This window comes from Hemitrygon akajei, chromosome 21 (genome assembly GCF_048418815.1).
Source record: "Hemitrygon akajei chromosome 21, sHemAka1.3, whole genome shotgun sequence".
Taxonomy (NCBI): Eukaryota; Metazoa; Chordata; class Chondrichthyes; order Myliobatiformes; family Dasyatidae; genus Hemitrygon; species Hemitrygon akajei.
Window position 1 is genome coordinate 68,736,681 of NC_133144.1, and position 23,658 is coordinate 68,760,338.

At 44.7% G+C, this 23,658-nt stretch overlaps 1 protein-coding gene across 2 annotated transcripts in view; it reads left to right on the plus strand.

Annotated features, from left to right (window-relative positions):
• The first annotated feature begins 315 nt into the window (after positions 1 to 315).
• caly (calcyon neuron-specific vesicular protein) overlaps positions 316 to 23,658 on the plus strand; it is a 48,218-nt gene continuing 24,875 nt past the window's right edge. The window contains exon 1 of one of the 2 annotated variants that reach the window (XM_073025692.1): positions 316 to 576. The gene's annotated coding sequence lies outside the window, so the exon portion shown is untranslated. The other variant, XM_073025691.1, reaches the window with a different exon arrangement.

Consider the following 23,658-nt stretch of genomic DNA (forward strand, 5'->3'; position numbering starts at 1 on the left):
GCAGGGGTGGTAGACAAACATTGTGACTGTATATGGGAGTGGTACACACACTGACTGTAAGTATGGGTGGCGTACACACACACAGTGAGACTGTAGGGGGTGGTACACTCTGTGGAGTATCAGCAGTACTTTGTTGTGGGGGTGTCCTGTGGTGTCTGGGTCTCTCCAATGTGGCTACAGAGTATGGTCCCTCTCCCCCATCACCTAGACTCCTTTCTCATCCCCACTCCCTAACCTGCCAGTTTGTACTGCTCCCCCTCCCCCAACGTCTTATTCTGGCTTCTGCTCCCCTCCTGCCCAGTCCTGAGGAAGGGTCTCTGTCTGAAACGTCGACTGTTTATTCTCTCTCCATAGACGCTGCCTGACCTGCTGAGTTCCTCCAGCGTTTTGCGTTCGTGTGGCTCAAGGTTTCCAGAATCCGCAGAATCTCTTGTGTCTATAATTAACGACTGATCTCCCTCGAAGCCCCGAGCTTTACCTGCCCGGAATACTAATCGGGGACCATCTGCGCTGGGACGGCGCCGAGCCTCCAGGGCGGTACTGGCGTCCGCGCTCGCTTCTCCGGTACACTAACAGGTAGTTTTACACCCCAACTCTGGGCAGCAATTAACGCTGACAGAAATCGCCTCGGCAACTCTTCCACTCCCCCTCCCCCCCTCAGCCGTCTACCTCGCTCATTCAGTATCTTCTCTCAGACAGGAGCAGGTCTCCTGTTCCTTGCCGTCTACCGCCGGTGAGTACCGGGCAAACCCGTGGGGCTGATGTCTGTGTACAGCGCTACTGGGGGTAGATGTTGCCGTTTGCTCGAGTGGCAGAGGTTACGTTTGCTCCGGGTTCTCGGTAATATCGTGTGATGGGCGGCGGTCGGTAGCGGGGTGGGAGCGAAGTCACTGTCCCGCCGCGGCCCGGTCCGGTGGGCTGCCACCGGGAGAGCCGGGTCAGCCTCCGCCCATGCGGATGTGAGACAATAGGGCTGGGGCAGAGGGTGAGCTTCTCGCCGGCACAGAGGGCAAGAAGGCAACAGTTAACCCTCCATCGTCTGAAGCCCCGCAACCGTTACCGGGGTCTCTCCTGCTCTGTGCAGCCGGGAAACCTGTCCATTATTGAGTGCCTGATGTCCGAGGATGGACCAGCCCAGTGACACCCACTTCTGAACGAAGGGCGAGAGCCGATTGTGTAGTTCAGGTGAAATGCCACGGAGTAGAGCGACGGTTCTCCCAGTAAATTCAGCGTGAAAGGGATGGATTAACGGCCATTCCCCCTGGGGGCGAGTGCAGGGAGGGGAGGGTGTGAGGGGGTGTGCAGGAAGGGGAGGGTGTGAGGGGGAGTACAGGGATGGGAGGGGAGGGTGTGAAAGAAGGGAGTGGAGGGCACGGGAGAAGGACTGGAAAACTGCAAGTGTCACTCCACTCTTTAATACCAGAGGATGACAAAAGAAAGTGTTGGGGTCTATTATTAAGGATGAGGTTTCAGGGTACTTGGAGACTAATGGTAAAATAAATCCAAGTCTGCATGGTTTCTGTAAAGGGAAATCTTGCCTGACAAATCTGCACTGAGTTCTTTGAGGAAGTAACAAATAAGGTGGACAAAGTAGAGGCAGTGGATGTAAGTTACTTGGACTATCAGAAGCCGTTAGATAAGGTGCCACACAGGAGGCTGCATAAAGAGATAAAATCCTGTGGCATTACAGGAAAGATACTGGCATGGATAGCAGAATGGCTGACAGGCAGAAGACAGTGAGTGAGAATAAAGGGGCCTTTTCTGTTTGGCTGCCAGTGACTAGTGCTGTTCCCCAGGGGTCAGTATTGGGGCCACTGCTTTTCACATTGCCTGTCATTGATTTGGATAATGGAATTGATGGCTTGGTAGCAAAGTTTGTGGATGATATGAAGACAGGTGGAGGGGTACATAGTGCTGAGGAAGCAATGTGATTGCAGCAGGACTTGGACAAATTGGAAGAATGGGCAAAAATGGCAGAGGGAATACAGTGTTGGGAGATGTACAATAAGGCATTTTGGTATGAACAATAGCGTGGACTATTATCTAAAGGGGAGAAAATTCAAACATCAGAGGTGTAGAGGGACTTAGGAGTCCTCATGCAAGACTCCCATAAGGTTAATTTACAGGTTGAGTCCATGGTAAAGAAGGCAAATGCAATGTTGGCATTAATTTCAAGGGGACTAGAATATAGAAGCAAGGAGATAATGCTGAGGCTTTACCTATCAGGCACTAGTCAGGCCACAATTGGAGTATTGTCAACAGTTTTGGACCCCATATCTCAGAAAGGATGTATTGTCATTGGAGAGAGTTCAGAGGAGGTCCATGAGGATGATTCCGGGAATGAAGGGGTTAACATATGAGGAATGTTTGGCAGCTTTGGGCCTGTTCTCATGGGAATTTAGAAGAATGTGGGGGGGGGGGGGGGTTCTCATTGAAACCTACCCAATATGGTCACCAAATTACAGGAAGGATATTAATAAGGTTGAAAGTGTGCAGAGAAGGTTTACAAGGATGTTGCTGGGACTTGAGAAACTGAGTTACAGAGAAAGGTTGAATAAGTTAGGACTTTATTCCATGGAGCATAGGAGAATAAGGGGTGATTTGATAGAGGTGTATAAAATTATGATGGGTATAGATAGAGTGAATGCAAGCAGGCTTTTTCCACTGAGGCCAGGGGAGAAAAAAACCAGAGGTCATGGGTTAAGGGTGAAGGGAGAAAAGTTTAAAGGGAACATGGGGGGGGGGCTTCTTCACACAGAGAGTGATGGGAGTGTGGAATGAGCTGCCAGATGAAGTGGTAAATGCAGGTTCACTTTTAACATTTAAGAAAAACTTGGACAGGTAATGGATGAGAGGTGTATGGAGGGATATTGGCCGGGTACAGGTCAGTGGGACTAGGCACAGCCAAGAAGAGCCAAAAAGCTTGTTTCTGTGCTGTAATGTTGTATGTTCTGTATTGAAAGGACTAGATAAGGTGGATGTGGAGAGGATGTTACCTATGGTGGGGGTATCCAGAACTAGAGGGTGCAGCATCAAAGTTGAGGAGCGACTTTTTAGAACAGAGGTAAGAAATAATTTTTTTTTAGCCAGACAGCTGTGGAGGCCAGGTCTAGGGGTATATTTAAAGGGGAAGTTGAGGGTTTCCTGATTTATCAGGGCATCAATAGATATGGCAAGAAGACAGGTGTATGAGATTGAGTGTGATCTGAGATCAGCCATGATGGAATGGCAGTGCAGACTCGATGGGCTGAATGACCTAATTCTGCTGCTATGTGTCCACCATACTCTATAGAAGAGCAGCAGAGTCCAGACCACATGCTCACCTCAAGCACTCAGCAGTAGAAACGAGAATTCCTTTGTCCACCCCCTGACTGTTCCCTCCCCTTGGGAGCAGATAGAAGCAATTCCATGCAACACCCAGGAGGAAGGTGAGAGAGGGGAGTGTGGAGAGGGGATGAGGTGAGAGAGAATGCAGGGAGGGGAGGAGGTGAGAGAAAATGCGCGGGGAGGGGGTGAGAGAGGGAGTATGGTGAGGGTGTGAGAAAGGGGAGTCGAGGGATGGGAGGAGGTGAGACGGGACTGCAGGGATCGGAGGGGATGGGAAGGGAGGTGAGGGGATGAGAGAGAGTGTGCAGGGAGGAGAGGGGGTTGAGAGAGGGTAGTTGCTTCCTGAAGTGAGACAGACACTGTTCATTCCAAGCTTGCTCTGCCGAACAATGAGACCATACTGTTGGAGAACTTTAATATCTGTTTTAACAGCTGTGGTGAGAGGAAGAGGGAGCTCCACAGTGAGGCTGGAGTTTAACATCCGTTTAACTGCTGTGACTGGAAGAGGCATCTCCACAGTGAGGCTGGAGCTGGGTTTGTCTCGAGGGGGAGAATTCAGGGTTCCCCACCCCCTGTAGAGCCAGAATGTTGGATGCTGGTGTGGATGGGGGTGGATTCTGCTGGGCTGAGGTCTGAGTGTAAAATTCAGCATCAAGGCCAGAGGAATGTGGACATTCATGAGACCGAGGAGTCGGGAGCTACTGTGGGAGGTGGGTCTGAGGTGAGAGATGAGCTGGGAGCTTCCGAATGGCTGCCTCCTGCTCTCATGTCTTGCGTGGGTGTTGCATGGAATTGCTTCTATCTGCTCTCGGGGGGGGGGGGGGAGCATTTAGGGGGTGGACAAAGGAATTCATGTTTCTACTGCTGAGTGCTTGGGGTGAGTGTGTGGTTTGGACTCTGAGTTTTGGCTGCTCTTCTATAGAGTATGGTGTGCACCGAGATGGGTTACAGCTTCTAAAGGGCTTGTGTGTGACACGACTGATACCTATGGCCCACCGGTCAAAAAGCAGCTCAGTTCCTGAACAATTGGCATTAGTTTAATACTAAAAAAAAAACAATCTTGGCTCAGAACTTTATCAAATGTCCTCATCTTGTCATCGGTTAATGTCACGAATTGGTCAAGGATTCAACAAGGTGTTGATTATTTTCAAAACGGGGAGGAGATTCTGAAATCTGAGATGCAAAGGAACTTGGGAGTCCTCGTGCAGGATTCCATGAGGGTTAACTTACAGGTGTAGTTGGTGGTAAGGAAGGCAAATGCAATGTTAACATTCATTTCATGAGAATATAAAAGCACAGATGTAATGCTGAGGCTTTGTAAGCCATTGGTCAGACCGCACTTCAAGTATTGTGAGCAGTTTTAGGTTCCATATCTGAAAAGGATGTGATGGCATTGGAGAGGGTCCAGACGAGGTTTGTGAGAATGATCCCAGTCGTGAAAGGGTTAACACATGAACAGCATTTGACGGCTCTGGGTCTGTACTCGCTGCAGTTTAGAAGAATGGGGGGAGGGGAGGGCAGGGGGGAAGGATCTCATTAAAGTCTACCGAATATTGAAAAACCTAGATAGTGTGGACGTTGAAAGTATGTTTCTAATCATGTGAGAGTCTAGGACCAGAGAGCTTAACCTTAGAACAGAGGGATGTCTGTTTAGAACAGAGATGAGGAGAAATTTCTTTAGAGAGAGTGAGGTGAATTGTGGAATTCATTGCCACAGACAGTTGTGGAGGCCAAGTCATTGAGTATATTTAAAGCAGAGGGTGATAGGTTTTTGATTAGTCAGGGCTTTGAAGGTTACAAAGAGAAGGCAGGAGAATGGGGTTGAGAGGGAAAATAAATCAGCTATGAGAAGAATGGTGGAATAGATGGGCCAAATGGCCTCGACTCCTATGTCTTATGGTCATATAGACCCAAGAGGTGGGTGCACAGAGGTGAGAAGAGGCTGCTGATGGAGTATTTTTGGATGGCTACTTTTGGGGAGGAAGAATGGGCAATGGGTGCTGACGGCTACACGGGCATCACAGACCTCAGTGCCTGTACCTCCCAGCAGGGTCAGTGGTTGTGCATCAGCAAATTTTGGTTGATTTATTATCCCTCTCAGCCCCAGTCTCCTGCCTTCTCTACATAACCTTTGATGCCCTGACTAATCAAGAAACTGTCTGGCTCAATATGTACCCCACAGCTCTGGTACAGCCCACACTGGGCTCCTTCCTTACAGCCAATGCCTCCCAGCTGGAGCACCCATATTTCACCGAATCCTATTGAGAGCCCTGCTATTGCTATCTGATCCCTGACCAGTCCCTGATATGCTTCTATATCAGTGCTATGTTTTGAACCGTGGGAAGAAACTGGAGCACATGGGGAAAACATACAGAGATCTCTGGGATTGGACTCTGAATACAACACCCTGGGCTGTGATAAAGTCATGCTAACCATTACACTACTGTGGCATCCAGAGTTCTCCTTGAACTTCAGGCCTGAAGCCCCTCCCCCCTCCCCATTAGAATATATCCATTTTCAGCTTCTTTGCTGGTTTCTGTCTGTTTACCCTGTGGCGAAACTGCTTGTGATGTTTGTCTTTTGAAGTGCAATGTGACTGCAAGTCGCTTTCACTGATTGAATGTGGCGCCAAACACCAGGCGGTGTTCACCGAGCACCGGAGGAGCCCAGTATCTGCTGATGCTCATTATCCAAAAATACAGTGCTCCCAATATCACATCGTTGTTCAGCAATCAGTTCACGTTCACGTCTATTATCATTCACCCATACGCACTGTCTACAGCTAAATGAAACATTGTTCCTCTGGGACCAAGGCACAAAACACAGTACATACTGTCACACACAGCAGATGTAGTTACGATCCAGTGCATACAGTCACAAAATAACAGGGCCTGGAGACTGACACAAATTGAGAAGTGCATGTTTCGTAAGACAATCTAATGTTATTGTCACCATTATAATAAAACAAGCAGTCATATAAATATGTGAAGCAGCAGCAATAAAAGATTGACCAATGCAGGATGAGAGTGTGTATGTGAGTTGGATGTGGGGGAGGAGGGGGTTAGCAGGGCATTCAGGCAGGGGTTCATGTGTGCCGGGGGGCAGCAGGGTGCTAACAAGTCTCAACAGTGTGGTGGCAGAAGCTGTTACCCAGCCTGACAGTTCTGGTTCCTGTGCTGTGCTACCTTCTGCCTGATGGTAGGAGGTCAGAGAGATTGTGGGGAGGATGGGAAGTGTCTTTGGCAATGCCAGGAGCACTGTGTATGCTGCTCTTCTGATGAGTCCTGTCTATAGAGATGAACCAGCTGCGTATATGATTGGTTTTTACCGAGTAGCACCATGGTAACGTGGCAGTTAGCACAACACTATTATAATTTGGGTCGTCAGAGTTTGAGTTAAATTCTGGTGTCCTTTGTTAGAAGTTTGTGTGTCCTCCCTTTCACTGCCTGAATTCCCGCAGGATGCTGCGGTGTCCTCCCACAGTCCAAAGCCGTACTGGTTAGTTGGTTAATTGCCCAGTGATTAGGCTAGGGTTAAATAGGTGTGTTGCTGAGCACCATGGCTGCTTGGATTGGAAGGGTCTGTTCCGTGCATCTCTCCAAGTAGATAAATAAATGTCCCGAATGGAGAAGAGGAAAGCCTCTCTCAGTGCCACAAGTTCCGTTTTAAGCTGCACTCACCGATCTGGAGAAATAACATACAACCTAGATGTGGCACGCATACCAAACGCTGGGGGAGCTCAGCTGGTCAGGCAGCATCTATGGAGGGGAATAAACTTCCTATGTTTCAGGCCAAGACCCTTCACTCCTCTTGCCTGACCTGTTGAATTCCTCCAGCATTTTGTGTGTGTTGCTCAGGATTTCCAGCATCTGCAGAATCTCTTGTGCTTATGGGTAGATGGAGCACAGCTCTCAATCCATAGATAATACTCGATGCAGGCAGCCTGTGAAAGGCAAAGTATGCACAATCTTTGATTGCCATAGAAGACTAGAGCCTGGAATGATGTATTGCAATATTCCTGCCCAAAGCAATGTTCCACCGTTTTGGGATGTAGCAGAAGGAGGCTATACTATAACAGAACATCACAGCCATTTGTATTCACACGCAGTGGCCACTTTATTAACCAATCACGTGGCAGCAACTCAATGCATCAAAGCATGTAGACATAGTCAAGAGGTTCAAATGTTCTTCAGACCAAATGTCAGAATGGGGACGAAATGTGATCCAAGTGACTGACCATGGAATGATTGTTGGTGCCAGATAGGGTGGTTTGAGTATCTCAGAAACTGCTGATCTCCTGAGATTTTCATGCAGAGCAATCTCCAGAGTTGACAGAGAATAGTGTGAAAACCAAACAAAAATCCGGTGAATGGCAGTTCTGTGGGCGAGAAGGTCTTGTTAATGAGAAAGCTCAGAGAAGAATGGCCAGACAGGAAAGTGACAGTAACTCAAATAACCACTCGTTACAACAGTGGTGTCAAACCTTAACATGGATGTGCTGCAGCAGCAGAAGACCACAAGCATACACTCAGTACAGGATGTCCTAATAAAGTGACCACTGAGTGTATATTACCACAATGAGGTATGTTCCAATTTGTTAATAGATTTAGATTCTAAAAATTTAGATGTGTTGTGATTCTGGATGGCAGGTTTGATCAGAGTTACATTTTGAACAAGATGGTAAGGTTTTTAAAATCCAAGCATTGTCTTGGATCCAAGGAGTTAATGTGGTTGAGTGAGCACGACAGTGAGGTTGAACTGCTGGTCTATCCACTGCTAACAGAGTATCATCACAAAGAAGGTACCATTGTGAATTATTACAGGATTCACAAAAGTGATATTCGAGTGTACTGTTGCTACTTTCTAAAAGATTCAGAGGTACCAGTCAAGATTCTAAATGCCAGGATTATTATGATAATGATTTTCAGAGCTTACAATGTGAAATTTGTGGATGGATATCATTGTGGTGATTGAAGATAAACGAGATGCAGAGTAACAAAAGGATGGGCTCTGATATAATACCCTGCTGAGAAGGTCACCCACTCTCTCCAGAGGACCCGAAGAAGTTGTTTCTCATTAGTGCCTCTCGCCTGCATAAATTGGTGAGACAATATTCACCCCTTTGTTGCTTGAAGCTAAAGCTTCATAGCCATAAACTGTTATTGTGAGATCAAACAGAAACTAATTAGATGAACGTATAAGGCAGAGGAATTTTAAGAATCTCATGGTGTGGAGATTTGTCATGCTTTGCAGAATCAATGCATTCCTTTCAAGACTTCCATCTTATTCCTTTTTTTTTACTGAAGATTCTCTTATGCGAACAACAAATATCAAAACTGCTTTCCAACTGAGTGTCAGAGTGCAGTGATATAATTACTTTTAAAGGAATTATTTTGAAGTGCAGCATTACGCAAGCCAACCTTTCCTGTGTTTGATTCTGTTTTGGAGGCTCACCCTAACCCTAAATTTCCCATGTAAACTTTGAAAGTTATTGCCATAATAATTCTGGCATTTATAATCCTGACCGGTATCTCTGAACCTGTCAGCAATGCTTCCCTCCGTGCATAAGATGTGATTTTACTGTAGATGTGCTGGGAACAGCGTTAAGATAAAAAAAAAACCCTCTTCTGTAAGGAAAGGATTACAGTGTGAACGGAAGTCCACGTAACTTCTGCCACTTTCTGGCAACTATTTTCAGTCAAAATTACTTGAGTAAAAGTAAAAATCTAATTGCCTTTTGATTCAATTCATTAAATGCAGTGGAACGGAAATAGACTGTCTTTTAAATAATTTAAAAGAGGGGGTAAGGTTTTAAGTGTTTCCAAATGGATTTGGATTGTAGACACGGAGAGGGTATGTCACACAGATTAATCAACATGTTCAAATACCCAGAGCAGCAGTCAGAATGTTTAAATTTAATTATGTAAAAATATTCCAGAATTAATTGTAGTTTTATCGAATGGCACTGTGAAACTAATGATTGTTATAAAAACCCATTTGGTTCACTAACAGAAAGGGCACAAAATCCTCCTTCCTTTCTTGATTCCAGAGCTGGTCTAGTTAGGTGGTCAGGCAGAGTAACAGCTGTTTGGTCAGCCATCTAGATCTTGTGACTGAGTGATAAAACAAGTGTGTTTGAGAAATGAAACATTTCTTTCCAAAAGTGTGTGCAATCTGCTCAAATTTAGAAATACTCAGAAATTGGCATTAAACTGAAAATTTTGTGTAGAAACAGAGCCGGAGTACTAATTATTCTGCAAAGTGGACCCACCTCTCTATATACAGACTATATTTCAACCACAGACTTGCGTGTGTGTGTGGGGAGGGAGGGATGGAAGAAACAGCTCATAGCTCTGACGGTGTCAGAGTGACGAAACATGCAAACTGCTTTCTAATTTTTGACGGGTTCCTGTCACCACCCCATCTCTCTGGTAGTGAAAATGAACCTAGTCTCAATAACAAAGGGAGTGGTCTCACAAAATGGTTCTGCACATGGATATGCGCCTGCTAAAAGATACCAGAACTGCTACAAATGGTGTTTTATTCCGCCTTCCAACACTAGGACTGAATGTACTAGAATTGATTAGGGTCTGCCCGATACCTGACAGGGAAGTGGGGGAACTGGAAAGCAATGCAGAGAGTGAGGAACAGGGGTAGATGGCAAAGGGAGTCCTTTCTGCTTGGGTGCTGGTGACCACTGGTGTTCCCCAGGGGTCTGCATTGGGACTGCTTTTTATGTTATATGCCAATGATTTGATAGAATTGATGGTTTTGTGGCCAAGTTTGCAGATGATATGAAGATAGGTGGGGGCAGGTAGTTTTGAGGAAATAGGGAGGCTACAGAAGGACTTAGACAGATTAGGAGAATGGGCAAAGAAGTGGCTGATGGTATACCGTGTTAGGAAGTGTGCTGGTCTTTCAACTTGCTCTATGATCAATCTAACTCTTCCTTCCTACATAGTTCTCAATTTTTCCATCATGCATGTGCCTATCCAAGTTTCTTAAATGTCCCTATTGTACCGCTCTACCACCACACCTGGCAGTGAGTTCCACACACCCACACTCTCCATGTAAAAAAACTACTTCTCTCTGACATCCCCCCTATACTTTACTCCAATCACCTTAAAATATTTGTCCCCTTTCCACCCTGGAAAATTATCTCTGGCTGTCCACACGATTATGCCATTTATCATCTTATACATCTTTATCAAGTCAACTATAAATTCTTAAAATTTATGTAAATTCTTTAAGTATTTTAATTAAATATTCCAATAATACACCTCTCAGCAACTGCTTTCAATGAGCTATCATAGTAGAGTGTGGGGAATCAGGTATGGGACCACTCATGAGGTGCTTTTCACATGATGTACAGCCTCTGGTTGAGAAAAGGACAGTCTTTGGACTCACACAAAAGGTCAGCAAAAAATACCTTTCACAGGAACCAGCAAGCCTGCCACAGACTGGATGCACAGATGTGGGCAATGGAGACTTCTTTGTTGAGAGATGTGGGCACAGCTGGGCATTTATTGCCTTTTCCCTTTTGCTCTTGAGTTAGATCACCACAGAGACCTTTTTCCTCATTGGAGTGTTGGAATTTTGAAAAGCAGTGCTGGTTTGGACAAGTGCAGGGTGACGATGCTGAGGCATTAATGTTCACTGGTCTGAGTTAGTGTGGACAAAGTTTAAAGCTTCCATTATAAGTCAGGCCATAATGACTATCCAGTTGAAGTTTAATTGTCATTCATGCATACACAAGAATACAGCCAAATGAAAGAGTGTTCCTCCGAGGCCAGGTGCACAACACAGTACCAACAGTCACACACAGTGCACAGCACATACTGTTCCAATAGCAGGAAAACATGCAGCCACAAAAAAATAACATACTCTACTCCCTGAGTGGCATGGTCTGTAGATTGATGGTGCATGAAGGTAGTAAAATCTGAGAGAAGGGAGTTAGATTCTATAGTCAGGAAGGACACACACACACAAGACTGTAACTCTGTTCTGACAGGGAGACAGAGAGACACACACACACACACAAGACTGTAACTCTGTTCTGACAGGGAGACAGAGAGACACACACACACACACACAAGACTGTAACACTGTTCTGTCACATCTCACAAATAACAGCAGCATTTCACTTTTAGTATCTGTATTTGGGATCATTTTACTTTTGTTTTATGAAGTGCATTTGACCTAGATAATGTGTGAAGGTTAAGACAAGCCGTTTGAGCTGCTTCTGATGACGTATGCTGGACCTTTTTACACTCAAGGCTTCATTGTTAGGAGTGGAGGACACTGAGTTAATCTGTGTCCTGATGCAGTTCCTAATCTTTACAGGATGGAATAAACTGCTGAATACAGGGAATGAAATCCCACACCTAGAAACTGGAAAAACACAAGGCTATGGATGCTGCAGTAACACAAAAGTGGGTGCAGAGAAGATTTACCAGGATGCTCTCTGGATTAGAGAACATGTCTTATGAGGATAGGTTGGGCAAGCTAGGGCTTTTCTTTCTGGAGTGAAGGAGGATGAGAGGTGACTTGATAAGAGGCACAGATCAAATCGACAGCCAGAAACATTTTCCCAGATGGCAATGGCTAATACAAGGGGACATAATTTTAAGGTGATTGGAGGAAAGTTTAGGGGCGGATGTCAGAGGTAGGTTTCCAGCATAGAGTGGTGGGTGCGTAGAACACACTGCCTGGGGAAGTGGTAGAAGCAGACTCCTATGAAACTCATAGATAGGCATGTGAATGATAGAAAAATGAAGGATTATGTGGGAGGGAAGGGTTAGATTGGTCTTGGAGTAGATTATAAGGTTGGCACAACATCATGGGTCAAAGGGCCTGTATTGCGACACTGTTCTAAGTTCTAAGTGGCAGCAGGTTAGGGAAGACTACATTGAACATCACCACTTCTTCATCCGAGGACCATCCATGTGAACTGTTTGAAGCAAAGAATATCTCTAGCTGAAGTTGTCTAGTTAATTAGCCTCAGGACTGAATCCAGACCCTTCTTGTTCTCTCCAAGATGGCAGGGCCCTTGCAGAGGTAAGCACTGATGGAGGAGAACTGCTGCATTCATCATGCTTCCTTAAATCACGGAAGGAGGCTATTCAGCCTATCAAGTCTGTGCTGGATCCCAGAGCACACACATCAGTTCATTGCCCCACCTACCTCTCACGTACCCCACTTTGGGTTGTGGGAGGAACATCCCCATTGAGATTACAGGGAGGCCACGCAAACTCCACACAGACTGCGCCAGAAGCCAGTCACGGAGCTGTGGCAGCAGCACGACTTCTTGTGCTGTTTCACTGCCCTGAGATGTCTGTGTACACCCAGTGACCACTTTATTAGGTACACCTGAACACCTACTCATTAATGAAAATATCTGATCATCCAGTCACGTGGCAGCAACTCGAGGCATAAAAGCATCAGAATGGGGAAGAAATGTGATCTAAGTGACTTTGACTGTGGAATGATTGTTGGTGCCAGATGGAGTGGTTTGTGTATCTCAGAAACTGCTGATCTCCTGGGATTTTCACACACAATAGTCTGTAGAGTTTACAGAGAATTGTGTAAAACAAAAAAACACAAAAGAAAAGATCCAGTGAGCAGCAGTTCTGTAAGTGAAAACATCTTGTTAATGAGAGAGGTCAGAGGAGAATGGCCAGACTGGTCCAAGCTGACAGGAAGGTGACAGTAACTCAAATAACCACATGTTACAGTGGTGGTGTGCAGAAGACCATCTCTGAACACATAACACATCAAACCTTGAAGTGGATGGGCTGCAGCAGCAGAAGACCACACTGGGTCCCACTGCTGTCCCTTATAAAGTGGCCTCTGGTTGTATATTACATGAATTAGCTGATTCGAGAACATAATCTGAATTTTCAGGAACAGCCACAAGCAAACGCTCACCAGAACTTTCTAAATGCCATGCACAATCTATTCAGAAAACAGTTTATTCTATTGGGAACTTTGATTGTATTTTTTAATTCATCATGGTCAAGATGACATGGCCAGCAAATTCTATTTTCTTTCTAATGATCTTCTTGTCAGCGAACATAAGAAATAGGAGCAGGAGTAGGCCATCCGGCCCATCGAGCTTACCCACCATTCAATAAGATCATGGCTGATCTGTCCGTAAACTCAGCTCCATCTACCTGCCTTTTCCCCATAACCCTTAATTCCCTTACTATGTAAAAATCTATCTAACTGTATCTTAAATATATTTAGTGAAGAAGCCTCAACTGCTTCCCTGGGCAGAAAATTCCACAGATTCACCACTCTCTGGGGGAAAAAAAACAGTTTCTCCTCATCTCCATCCTAAATCTTCTCCCCTGAATCTTGAGGCAATATCCCCTAGTTCTAGTCTCACCTACCAATGGAAACAACTTTCCTACTTTTATCTTATCTATCCCTTCCAAAATTTTGTATGTTTCTATAAGATCCCCTCTCATTCTTCTGAACTCCAGAGAGTACAGTCCCAGGGGATTCAATCTCTCCTCATAGGTTAACCCCTTCATCCCTAGAATCATCCTGGTGAACCTCCTCTGCACTGCCTCCAAGGCCAGTATATCCTTCATCAAGAATGGAGACCAGAACTGCACACAGTACTCCAGGTGCAGCCTCGCCAGTATCCTGTATAGTTGCAGCATGACCTCCCTGCTCTTGAATTCAATCCCTCTAACAATGAAGGCCAACATTCTGTTTGTCTTCTTAATAAATAACCTGTTGTACCTGCAAGCCAACTTTTTGTGATTCATGAACAAGCATGCCCAAGTCCCCCTGCACAACAGCATGCTGCAATCTTTCACCATTTAAATAATAATCTGCTCTTCTATTATTCCTTCCAAAGTGGATGATCTCGCATTTACCAACGTTGTATTCCATCTGCCAGACCTTGACCCACTCACTTAACCTATCTATATCCCTCTGTAGACTCTTCACATCCTCTGCACTATTTGCTTTTCCACTCATTTTAGTGTCATCAGCAAATTTTGACTCTTCCAAGTCATCAACGTAAATGGTAAACAGCTGCGGGCCCAGCACCAACCCCTGCGGCACACCACTCACCACTGACTGCCAACCAGAGAACACCCATTTATACCAACTCTCTGCCTTCTATTGGTTAACCAATCTACTATCCATGCCAATACACTTCCTCCGACTTTATACATCTGTATCTTATTTATAAGTCTCTTGTGCGGCACCTTATCAAATGCCTTCTGGAAATCCAAGAGTACGACATTCACCTGTTCCCCTCTATCCACTGCACTCATTATGTCCTCAAAGAACTCCAGTAAGTTTGTCAAACAGGACCTGCCCTTCCTGAATCCATGTTGTGTCTGTTAATGGAACCACACCTCACTTCACCAACTGAAAACTTCCAGTCCTTTAGCAACCAGAATTTATGGTTTGTGGAGAGACTTCTCACCAAGGCCAACTTTTGGATTGTTGCTATCTGTGAGGTGTGATGTACAGTTCCGGCTGGTGAATGGTACCAACCCAGATTTTCAAGACCTTAACCTGATGGAAAGTAAAGGCAAATTGACCCTGAAGTCTATGACCTTAGGACATCAAACCAGGGGAAGGAGCCCTGTGATCAACACAGAACAGTACAGCACAGGAACAGGCCCTTCAACCCACACTGTTGTGCTGAACCAAATAAATTAGTAATCAAATAGCTAGCCCCTTCTGCCTACACAATGTCCATATTCTTCCATTTCCCTCACATTGGTCAGTCTGTCTAAATGTCCATTTCCCCTCACATTCATCTGTCTAAATGTCCATTTCCCTCACATTCATCTATCTAAATGTCCATTTCCCTCACATTCATCTGTCTGTCTAAATGTCCATTTCCCTCACATTCATCTGTCTGTCTAAATGTCCATTTCCCCTCACATTCATCTGTCTAAATGTCCATTTCCCTCACATTCATCTGTCTGTCTAAATGTCCATTTCCCCTCACGTTCATCTGTCTAAATGTCCATTTCCCTCACGTTCATCTGTCTAAATGTCCATTTCCCTCACATTCATCTGTCTAAATGTCCATTTCCCTCACATTCATCTGTCTGTCTAAATGTCCATTTCCCCTCACGTTCATCTGTCTAAATGTCCATTTCCCTCACATTCATCTGTCTAAATGTCCATTTCCCTCACATTCATCTGTCTGTCTAAATGTCCATTTCCCCTCACATTCATCTGTCTAAATGTCCATTTCCCTCACATTCATCTGTCTAAATGTCCATTTCCCTCACATTGGTCAGTCTGTCTAAATGTCCATTTCCCTCACATTCATCTGTCTAAATGTCCATTTCCCTCACATTCATCTGTCTGTCTAAATGTCCATTTCCCCTCACGTTCATCTGTCTAAATGTCCATTTCCCTCACATTCATCTGTCTAAATGTCCATTTCCCTCACATTCATCTACCTAAATGTCCATTTCCCTCACATTGGTCAGTCTGTCTAAATGTCCATTTCCCTCACAGTCATCAGTCTAAATGTCCATTTCCCTCACAGTCATCTGTCTAAATGTCCATTTCCCTCACATTCATCTGTCTAAATGTTCATTTCCCTCATTCATCTGTTTGTCTAAATGTCCATTTCCCTCACATTCATCTGTCTAAATGTCCATTTCCCTCACATTCATCTGTCTAAATGTCCATTTCCCTCACATTCATCTATCTAAATGTCCATTTCCCTCACATTGGTCAGTCTGTCTAAATGTCCATTTCCCTCACATTGGTCAGTCTGTCTAAATGTCCATTTCCCTCACATTCATCTGTCTAAATGTCCATTTCCCTCACATTGGTCAGTCTGTCTAAATGTCCATTTCCCTCACATTGGTCAGTCTGCCAAAATGTCCATTTCCCTCACATTCATCTGTCTAAATGTCCATTTCCCTCACATTCATCTGTCTAAATGTCCATTTCCCTCACATTGGTCAGTCTGTCTAAATGTCCATTTCCCTCACATTCATCTGTCTAAATGTCCATTTCTCTCACATTCATCTGTCTAAATGTCCATTTCCCTCACATTCATCTATCTAAATGTCCATTTCCCTCACATTGGTCAGTCTGTCTAAATGTCCATTTCCCTCACATTGGTCAGTCTGTCTAAATGTCCATTTCCTTCACATTCATCTGTTTGTCTAAATGTCCATTTCCCTCACATTCATCTGTCTAAATGTCCATTTCCCTCACATTCATCTGTCTAAATGTCCATTTCCCTCACATTCATCTATCTAAATGTCCATTTCCCTCACATTGGTCAGTCTGTCTAAATGTCCATTTCCCTCACATTGGTCAGTCTGTCTAAATGTCCATTTCCTTCACATTCATCTGTTTGTCTAAATGTCCATTTCCCTCACATTCATCTGTCTAAATGTCCATTTCCCTCACATTGGTCAGTCTGTCTAAATGTCCATTTCCCTCACATTGGTCAGTCTGCCAAAATGTCCATTTCCCTCACATTCATCTGTCTAAATGTCCATTTCCCTCACATTCATCTGTCTAAATGTCCATTTCCCTCACATTCATCTGTCTAAATGTCCATTTCCCTCACATTCATCTGTCTAAATGTCCATTTCCCTCACATTCATCTGTCTAAATGTCCATTTCCCTCACATTCATCTGTCTAAATGTCCATTTCCCTCACATTGGTCAGTCTGTCTAAATGTCCATTTCCCTCACATTGGTCAGTCTGTCTAAATGTCCATTTCCTTCACATTCATCTGTTTGTCTAAATGTCCATTTCCCTCACATTCATCTGTCTAAATGTCCATTTCCCTCACATTGGTCAGTCTGTCTAAATGTCCATTTCCCTCACATTGGTCAGTCTGCCAAAATGTCCATTTCCCTCACATTCATCTGTCTAAATGTCCATTTCCCTCACATTCATCTGTCTAAATGTCCATTTCCCTCACATTCATCTGTCTAAATGTCCATTTCCCTCACATTGGTCAGTCTGTCTAAATGTCCATTTCCCTCACATTCATCTGTCTAAATGTCCATTTCCCTCACATTCATCTGTCTATCTAAATGTCCATTTCACTCACATTCATCTGTCTATCTAAATGTCCATTTCTCTTACATTCATCTGTCTGTCTATATGTCCATTTCCCTCGCATTCATCTGCCTATAAATGTCTCTTAAAATTCCCTCCACAAACGAGAAAATCTGCAGATGCTGGAAATCCAAGCACACACACAAGATGCTGGATGAACTCAGCAGGCCAGGCAGCATCTATGGAGAAAAGTACAGTCGACATTTCAGGCCAAGACCCTTCAACAGGACTGTAAGGAACAAATGTGACCCAAACACAATGCAGTCCTGTGTGCGTTCCACCAGCATTTTGTGCGTGTCACAGTCCTGTCAAAAGGTCTTGGCCCGAAACATTGACTGTTCGTTTTTCCATAGATGCTGCCTGGCCTACTGAGTTCCTCCAGCATTTTGTGTTTTTCTTAAAATTCCCTTATGTATCTGCCTGCAACACCAGCACTTTCCAGGCACCCACCACTCTCCGTGTTTTTTTAAAAAAAACTTGCCCCTCACATCTCCTTTGAAATTTCCCCCTCATACCTTAAATGCATGCCTTCTGGTATTAGATATTTCAACCCTGGATAAAAATATTGTTGATGAGTTGACAGTTGTTGAACTATGTGCTTCCATTCAGTACTAAGTGAAGTTCTCCCCAAATTAAAGGAAGCCTTAATACCCATATCCCAGAATAAGACTGTCTGTTTGACTCTGATGATAATGACTTCCAAAACATCCTAGTGTGTGAACAACTGTAATCCAAACAACACAGGACTCTGAATCTGTGAGTGTTACTGAGCTCGGATTAGATCATGAGATCTGCGGCGAAGTTGTATGTGATGGTGTGTGTGTAGTGAATTATAAATACACCTCTTATGAAAACTCTCGTGTGTGGTAATAATGAACTCTACTGATATGGGTATCAAGTAGAATATCTCAGTTTTACCAAAATGACCGTGTTATTGATGTTGGGCTTAGGCGGTAACGGGACGAGGCGAGGTAGGTTTACCTGTGTTAATTGCGGAAAGGAAGAATGTGTGTGAGGCCGGTTTTCTGTGCTCGCTGTCAGATGTGGGAGGTCCTGGAGTCTCCCAGCCTCCTGGACAGCCACATCTGCACTTGGTGTGTCGAGCTGCAGCTCCTAATGGACCAAATTATGGAAACGGAGTTGCAGCTCGATGACCTTCATCTGGTCAAGGAGAGCAAGGAGGTGATAGAGAGGAGTTATAAGTAGGTGGTCACATCGGGGCCACGGGAGACAGACAAGTGGGTCACAGTCAGGATAGGGAAGGGGAAGAGTCAGGTACAACCTCTGGCTGTACCCCCTGACAATAACTACTCCTGTTTGAGTACTGTTGGGGGGGACAGCCTACCTGGGGGAAGCAACAGTGGCTGTGCCTCTGGTGCAGAGTCTGGTCCTGTGGCTCAGAAGGATAGGGAAGGGAAGAGGAAGGTAGTAGTGATAGGGGGTCATAGTTATAGTTAGGTGGTCAGACTGGTGATTCTGTGGATGCAGGGAAGAAACTCGGATGGTAATTTGCCTCCCAGGTGCCAGGGTCTGAAATGTTTCAGATTGCGTCCAAGATATCCTGCAGTGGGAAGGAGAACAGCCAGAGGTCATGGTACATATTGGTACCAATGACGTAGGTAGGAAAAGGGAAGAGGTCCTGAAAAAAGACTACAGGGAGTTAGGAAGGAAGTTGAGAAACAGGACTGCAAAGGGATTACTGCCTGTGCCACACGACAGTGAGTATAGGAATAGAATGAGGTGGAGGATAAATGTGTGGCTGAGGGATTGGAGCAGGGGGCAGGGATTCAGATTTCTGGATCATTGGGACCTCTTTTGGGGCAGGTGGACCTGTACAAAAAGGACTGGTTGCATTTGAATCCCAGGGGGACCGATATCCTGGCGGGGAGATTTGCTAAGGCTACTGGGGAAAGTTTAAACTGGAATTGTTTGGAGGTGTGAACCGAACTGAAGAGACTGGGGAAGAGGCGGTTGGCTCACAAATAGAGAAAGCTTGGAGACAGTGTGTGAGGGAGGATAGGCAGGTGATAGAGAAGGGAAGCACTCAGCTGGATGGTTTGAAATGTGTCTATTTTAACGTATGGAGTCTGTGAACAAAGCGGATGAGAGAGTGTGGATCAGTACTTGGAGCTATGATGTATTGGCCATTACAGAGACTTGGATGGCTCAGGGACAGGAATGGTTACTTCAAGTGCTGGGTTTTAGATGTTTCTGAAAGGACAGGGAGGGAGGCAAAAGAAGTGGGAGCGTGGCACTATTGATCAGAGATAGTGTCACAGCTGCAGAAAAGGTGGATGCCATGGAGGGATTGTCTATGGAGTCTCTGTGGGTGGAGGTTAGGAACAGGAAGAGGTAAATAACTACTTCGTGTTTTTTATAGGCCACCTAATAGTAACAGCGATAACAATGAGCAGATAGGGAAACAAACCCTGGCAAGGTGTAATAATAACAGAGTTGTTGTGATGGGAGATTTTAATTTCCCAAATATCGATTGGCATCTCCCTAGAGTGAGGGGTTTAGATGGGGTGGAGTTTGTTAGGTGTGTTCGAGAAGATTTGTTGACACAATAGGTAGATAAGCCTACAAGAGGAGAGACTGTAGTTGATTTGGTATTGGGAAATGAACCTGGTCAGGTGTCAGATCTCTCAGTGGGAGAGCATTTTGGAGATAGTGATCATAATTCTATCTCCTTTACAATAGCATTGGAGAGAGATAGGAACGGACAAGTTAGAAAAGCGTTTAATTGGAATAAGGGAAATTATGAGGCTATCAGGCAAGAAATTGGAAGCTTAAATTGGGAACAGATGTTCTCAGGGAAAAGTATGGAAGAAATGTGGCAAATGTTCAAGGGATATTTGTGTGGAGTTCTGCATTGGTACATTCCAATGAGACAGGGAAGTTATGGTAGAGTACAGGAATCATGGTGTACAAAGGCTGTAATAAATCTAGTCAAGAAGAAAAGAAAAGCTTACAAAAGGTTCAGAGAGCTAGGTAACCTTAGAGATCTAGAAAATTATAAAGCTAACAGGAAGGAGCTTAAAAAGGAAATTAGGAAAGCCAGGAGAGGCCATGAGAAGGCCTTGAAGGGCAGGATTAAGCAAAACTCTAAGGCATTCTACAAGTATGTGAAGAGCAAGAGGATAAGACATGAAAGAATAGAACCTATCAAGTGTGACAGTGGGAAAGTGTGTATGGAACCGGAGGAAATAGCAGAGATACTTAATGAGTACTTAACTTCAGTATTCACTATGGAAAAGGATCTTGGTGATTGTAGTGATGACTTGCAGTGGACTGAAAAGCTTGAGCATGTAGATATTAAGAAAGAGGATGTGCTGGAGCCTTTGGAAAGCATCAAGTTGGATAAGTCACCGGGACTGGATGAGAATTACCCCAGGCTACTGTGGGAGACGAGGGAGGAGATTGCTGAGCCTCTGGCAATGATCTTTGCATCATCAATGGGGATGGGAGAGGTTCCGGAGGATTGGAGGGTTGTGGATGTTGTTCCTTTATTCAAGAAAGGGAGTAGTGACAGCCCAGGAAATTATAGACCAGTGAATCTTACATCAGTGGTTGATAAGTTGATGGAGAAGATCCTGAGAGGCAGGATTTATGAACATTTGGAGAAGTATAATATGATTAGGAATAGTAAGCGTGGCTTTGTCAAAGGCAAGTCGTGCCTTACGAGCCTGATTGAATTTTTTGAGGATGTGACTAAACACATTGATGAAGGAAGAGCAGTAGATGTAGTGTATATGGATTTCAGCAAGGCATTCGATAAGGTACCCCATGCAAGGCTTACTGAGAAAGTAAGGAGGCATGGGATCCAAGGGAACATTGCTTTGTGGATCCAGAACTGGCTTGCCCACAGAAGGCAAAGAGTGGTTGTAGACGGGTCATATACTGCATGGAGGTCGGTCACCAGTGGGGTGCCTCAGGGATCTGTTCTGGGACCCTTACTCTTCGTGATTTTTATAAATGACCTGGATGAGGAAGTGGAGGGATGGGTTAGTAAGTTTGCTGATGACACAAAGGTTGGAGGTGGTGTGAATAGTGTGGAGGGCTGTCAGAGGTTACAGCTGGACATTGATAGGATGCAAAACTGGGCTGAGAAGTGGCAGATGGAGTTCAACCCAGATAAGTGTGAAGTGGTTCATTTTGGTAGGTCAAATATGATTGCAGAATACAGTATTAATGGTAAGACTCTTGGCGGTGTGGAGAATCAGATCTTGGGGTCTGAGTCCATAGGATGCTCAAAGCAGCTGCGCAGGTTGACTCTGGTTAAGAAGGCATACAGTATTTCGGCCTTCATTAATTGTGGAATTGAATTTAGGAACCAAGATCTAACGTTCCACCTATATAGGACCCTGGTCAGATCCCTCTTGGAGTACTGTGCTCAGTTCTGGTTGCCTTACTACAGGAAGGATGTGGAAACCATAGAAAGGGTGTAGTGGAGATTTACAAGGATGTTGCCTAGATTGGGGAGCATGCCTTATGAAAACAGGTTGAGTGAACTCGGCCTTTTCTCCTTGGAGCGAAGGAGGATGAGAGGTGACCTGACAGAGGTGTATATAAGATGATGAGAGGCATTGATCATGTGGATAGTTAGAGGCTTTTTCTCAGGGCTGAAACGGTTGCCACAAGAGGACACAGGTTTAAGGTGCTGGGGAGTAGGTAGAGAGGAGATGTCGGGGTAAGTTTTTTACTCAGAGAGTGGTGAGTGCGTGGAATGGGCTGCCGGCAACAGTGATGGAGGCGGATATGATAGGGTCTTTTAAGAGACTTTTGGATAGGTACACGGAGCTTCGTAAAATAGAGGGCTGTGGGTAAGCCTAGTAATTTTTAAGGTAGGGACATGTTCGGCCCAACTTTGTGGGCTGAAGGGCCTGTATTGTGCTGTAGGTTTTCTATGTTTCTATGTCAGTGCTGGATGGAAGTAGGTGGATCAGTAAGAAGGTTTTTGTGTGTTTTCAACAACACAAAAGCAGAAGAACAGGATTAGGGCATTTAGCCTGTTGATTCATCAGGGTGTCAAAGGTCATAGGAAAAGGCAGGAGAATGTGGTTGAGAGGGGAAAGTAAATCAGCCATGATTAAATGGCAGAGCAGAATTGAAGGGCCAAATGGCCTCATTCTGCTCCTATATCTTACGGACTTATGAACCATCTGGAAGAACTCTAATCATTATAGTTTAACAACACCAGGATCCTTTCATTACTTTGCACTAGCATTGACTTCTTCTGTTTGAATTTTTTATATGCAAATTGTGTATAATTTGTTTAATTTGTGTTTTTGTTTTGAATGTGAAGTTTTTCATTGTGACTGTGCATTTATGTACTTGTGATGTAATCTCGATTTTGACTTGAACTGTACAGCTTTTCAGTTAAATGTGTTTCAGTCTCCACAGATACTTCCTGACTTGCTGAGTTATCTGTAGGCCCCTGTATCTGTTTTTTCATTATTGATCACCCATCTGAATCAGTATCTGTAGTTCAGGACTGGGCTGTGTCCTGCTCAGGGAATCACTTTAAAAATGAGTGTGGCAGCAATCTGGGAAGGTGGGTGTTCTGAGAAAGCTCTACAACAGACATGCTCATAAATTCCTGAACCAATTTCATAAGCAAACTAGCAGTGGAGTTTTGCACAGCAAGTGACCTTATTCCGCATTGAACACACGTGTCGTTGGTGGAGATGTGATTCATGGCAGATGTGCCTGGATGAATTTCTCACTTGACACATTCAACCTGAAAATGTTTGGAGATTTGTCCCATTCCAGAAATAGCAGATTTATGTCCCTGAACAGTGCTGTGCAACTGAACTTCTCAGAATCAGATTTAGCATCATGAGTATATGTCATGTCATTTGCTGTTTTGCAGCAGCAGTACTTTGCAATATATAATGTTTTGAAAACTATAAACTCTAAGTACAATATAAGGCCTCCATCAGTCAGAGTAGACCATGAACGTTACGTCCTGGCTATCTACGCAAGCCTGGGCAGTATGATCTGGGGAGCATGCTCTTGTCCATGTAGCCAGCTTCCCCTCCACACAACTGATGAACCCAAAGGAACGGTAGACACCGATACAGTTTGGTACCAGCAGAGTCACAGGAGTTACCAATCAGCATTGAACTCAACATAGGACTGCCTTAGGGACTCCAGCTCCGGATTTTTCCTCAGGGTTTACTCCTGAAGCCTTCCTCATGAGTGGGTATAGCTGCAAGGCAGAGGAGGTTTGAGATCAGAGTTTTCCTTCTCCT